Source organism: Carya illinoinensis, chromosome 11, assembly GCF_018687715.1.
Source record: "Carya illinoinensis cultivar Pawnee chromosome 11, C.illinoinensisPawnee_v1, whole genome shotgun sequence".
In the NCBI taxonomy this organism is placed as follows: Eukaryota; Viridiplantae; Streptophyta; class Magnoliopsida; order Fagales; family Juglandaceae; genus Carya; species Carya illinoinensis.
Genome location: NC_056762.1, coordinates 25,058,108 through 25,062,383, shown reverse-complemented (window position 1 = coordinate 25,062,383; position 4,276 = coordinate 25,058,108). Strand labels below are relative to the sequence as shown.

General features: G+C 36.5%; 1 non-coding gene across 1 annotated transcript; it reads right to left on the bottom strand.

Moving 5' to 3' along the window:
* Positions 1 to 3,730: 3,730 nt before the first annotated feature.
* On the bottom strand, positions 3,731 to 3,837 carry LOC122283512. Its single transcript, XR_006230913.1, has one exon. It is a non-coding gene; the product is annotated as a small nucleolar RNA R71 (small nucleolar RNA).
* Positions 3,838 to 4,276: the final 439 nt, after the last annotated feature.

The window sequence follows — 4,276 nt, the reverse complement described above, 5'->3', positions numbered from 1 at the left end:
TGGAACCCAGAGCACCTTGTATGGACTAGCCTTTGGAACCCACGAAGAACTTATGTAAAGCTTCTGTTACTTTGAGGTTAGAGACTGGTGCGAGTTCACCCACTCTCCAGGCTTTAAAATCCCACCTCTTACAAATGTTACTTTCCCATGTATGCCTTAGCATGTGGTCATAAATCACATTTTGTGTGATGCATCAAGCATTAGAGGTCTTGTTAAGGGCTAGGCCAACTGTGAATTGTATATTAATATATTTATCACAAGAATCTCTTTTGTTAAGTATATGATAAAAATCAACATGCAATAATAATAATATATATAATAATAATAATAAAACATTAAAATTGCTATAACATGCACCTTCAGATAAATTGGTGAAATCAGGCCAACATATATCTTTGGATCCAAACTGTTGAGAAGTATTGGAAATGGGAAAGCTTGTTTACTCATTCCATACATTATATTTTTCACAGTTTACAGTTACAAGAGTCAATTTTGTTGATCTCTTTGTGTGTAAAGTATAAAACACTAGTATTTTTTACTTAATAATATTTACTGGATTTTTATTAAATTCATAAACACAAGGTACATTAGTCTGTATGCGAAAAACATTTCCCATTTTTTATATAGAGTATATAAATAGTCCTTCATCTAGCAAAAAGATTACCTGGGAAAGAAATTTGCACCCAAAATTGATATGGATCATGGCAATTGACGAATGACACCAGTAAATTTTAAGGGATGTTTGACTTTGAAGTGATATCTTGCTGATGCACTATCATCATGTGATCTATTGTGAGAGTCGAGGTTACAAAAACATCATGTGTGAAAGAATAACAGCAACACTTGTGAGAGTTGAAGGTCACTACTTAGGAATTGAAGGTAATTTATTCATAAGTTATTTGCATCACTTGCAATCACTTATTTATAAGTTATTGGTTTATGTTTTTTTTTTAACATGTCCCTTTCATGCCCTTTATTAGTGCAGAATATTCTAAAATTTCCATTTGTTCAAACTTAACTTTTCATGCAAATGTTACACACTTCCAATTCTTTATTTGATCTAAGCTTTTACATTTCCACATTTATATATTCCACTCTACCTTATACTTGGCTTCTGCTTTGACAATGGTGGTAAATAATTTCCAACATTGTCTTACAACAAACTTGGACTTTATTCCTAAATAGCATAGGCATCAAACCTTCCATATATCATGTAAAATATGAAAAGTTTACCACCATTGCTTTAATACTTGGACTTTCCATATATAAAACTTTCCATATCAAAGCCTTATCCATGAATGTATCTTTTCTTTAATACTAGAGAAACAGAGTTAGAATTTATGTATTCCCATTGATTGGCTGCATCTCTCTTACTTATAGAAATGTTTAGGTCATCATTTTTGCTTCATGCATCAATAAAAATGGTATTACATGACTGAGATCAATTCCCCCCAAAGTACATATTGTGTATGGAAAGTTTAAACTTCAGTGTCACTCTTTATTTTTCAAGTTAAAGATTAAATTTTAGAGTATATATGTGAGAAATTGTAAGTTTTACTAACTTTGAGTATATATGGCCATCAGTATAGTATTTCCCCTTTGTTCATTAGTGATATACACAATGGCCACCTCTCTTTGCACTTGGAAAGCAAACAGACCTGTACTCACTATTAAATATACCATCATCGAGATACCCAGTGTGGTTTAAGTGGTATATTTAGACCATTCTTGTGCATTTAAAATGATTCCTCTACAGAAGATGTTTGCCATACATGTGGTATCCATTCATTTATACTCTGTGATGACTTGCAAAATTTCATATTGCAGATTTTACAAGTTCGCTCGAGCGAAGGCTTTTGGCCGCTCGAGCGAATTCAGGCAGATTCAAACGCTCGACTGCCGCTCGACAGGGAGCTCGAGTGGGTTGCTAAAAAACGAAGATCGCTCGAGCAGAGACATTGGCCGCTCGAGCGAAATCAGGCAGAGTCGAACGCTCGATGTGTGCTCGATAGGATGCTCGAGCGAAATCAGGTAGAGTCGAACGCTCGATGCGCGCTCGACACCCCGCTCGAGCGAACATCGTATTTTGACAGATTTTAGGTTTTCCGCCGTGGGACCATATAAAAGCCATTTTTCACTCTAGAGCCGCGAGTTTTTGACTGGAGAACACTCTTTGGGACAGAAAAACACAGCTAGAAGGATTCAATTCATTTGTTTTGGAGACGGGATTCCAATTATTGCACGTACGTTGGAATCATACATGAGCACGGACGAGAGAAAAGCGTTGAATCGTTCCCCTGAGCTTTTGACGACTAGTTGAGGCTGCAAGGAGGATTTTTCAGTGTTTATTTTCTTCTTCCCATCTTCTCAGAACAATTATGGTGAATTCGTTTATGTTGAATTCCATTTCTAGCATGAGCTAAATTTTCTTCATTCTAGGAAACCGATGTAACCTATTTCCGAACTATGCTTGATTGTCTATGCTAATTTAATGCAATTCTCTCTTTGTTTATCTGATTTATCTTGAATTTATTGCTTCTAATTAACTGGCCATTGATTAGATAATAAGTAATCTTGTGATTTGCTATCGAAAGAGGGAATCATAGGGTAGATCTTGGATATTTCAGCATAGGTAAGTATAGAGATCGAAAGACTTGTATGAACCTATGTAGTCATTAAATCATTGATCTCATTGCGTTATTGATTATTGAATTTGCATATTCTTGTGTGAATTGATAACCAAGAGTCAATTCCAATTGACTATCGAAAGAGGCTTTTGGATGAATTAGAGATTTGCTAATAGACAAAAGAGGTTTAAGTTAAATTAGTTGGATGAGAAAAACATAGTGAAGAATTAGGTGAAATCGATTTCCTAGAAGTTTTCTTCCCTATTGAATTTGATCTTTGAAAGTCAGTTTTATTTTCTTTGCTTATTTCTCTTTGAGTTGATCTAGTTTTAATTGCAAGTACAAAAACCTTAGCGATTCCTCTAGATAAAATTGAGATTAGTATAATTTTGGTATTTGGCAAGAGTAAGGTACCAATCCCTGAGGACGATACTCTTCTTATTACTTTACTATAAAACTACGATACTGTGCACTTGCAGTTTTGCACCGGTCAAGTTTTTGGCACCGTTGCCAGTGATTGGTTTATTCTTATTCTTTTTGTCAATATCGATACAAAGTAATCTTGGTTTTAATTTAGAATTTTGTTTTAATTTGTTCTACAGGTGTATTTTTGACATTGGATGCGCCGTACTAGATCTCGTGATATTATTCCTGTTGATCCGGATATTGAAAGAACTCTCAGATCACTAAGAAGAAATAAGATCCTAGCCATGGCTGAAGAAGATCGTGAGGTACTACCACGCACCTTGAAGGACTATGTAAGACCAGTTGTGAATGGAAATTACTTGAGCATAATGCGCCAGCCAATCAATGCCAACAACTTTGAGCTCAAACCAGCTTTGATTAGCATGGTGCAGCAGGCTCAATTCAGTAGATCGCCACTTGATGATCCCAATATTCACTTGGCAATGTTCTTGGAGATTTGCGACACTGTGAAGATCAATGGTGTTACTGAAGACACCATTAGACTGAGATTGTTTCCTTTCTCTTTGAGGGACAGGGCTAGAGGTTGGTTACAATCTCTACAACCGGGAAGCATCGTTAGTTGGCAGGACATGGCTGAGAGGTTTCTTGCTAAATTTTTCCCTCCTGCAAAAACAGCCCAACTCAGGAGTGAGATTGGCCAGTTCAAGCAAAATGATTTTGAGTCACTTTATGAAGCTTGGGAGAGGTATAAAGACTTGGTTCGACGTTGCCCACAACATGGATTGCCAGATTGGTTGCAAGTTCAGATGTTCTATAATGGGTTAAATGGGCAAACTCGAACTATAGTTGATGCTGCTTCTGGTGGAACTTTGATGTCGAAGACAGCTGAAGGTGCTACTGCACTTTTGGAAGAAATAGCCTCAAACAACTATCAATGGTCAACTGAGAGGACTTTGGCTAAGAAGGTTGCTGAAATTCATGACTTGGAGCCGATAGCAGCTCTTTCCGCTCAAGTAGCTACTCTATCTCATCAGATTTCAGCCTTGACAACACAAAGGATACCACAAAGTACAGAATATGTAGCATCCACAAGTATGATAGTTCCAAGCAATGAGGCGAGTCAAGAACAAGTTCAATATGTCAACAATCGGAACTACAATTATCGTGGTAATCCTATGCCAAATTACTATCATCCAGGGCTTAGAAATCATGAGAATCTTTCA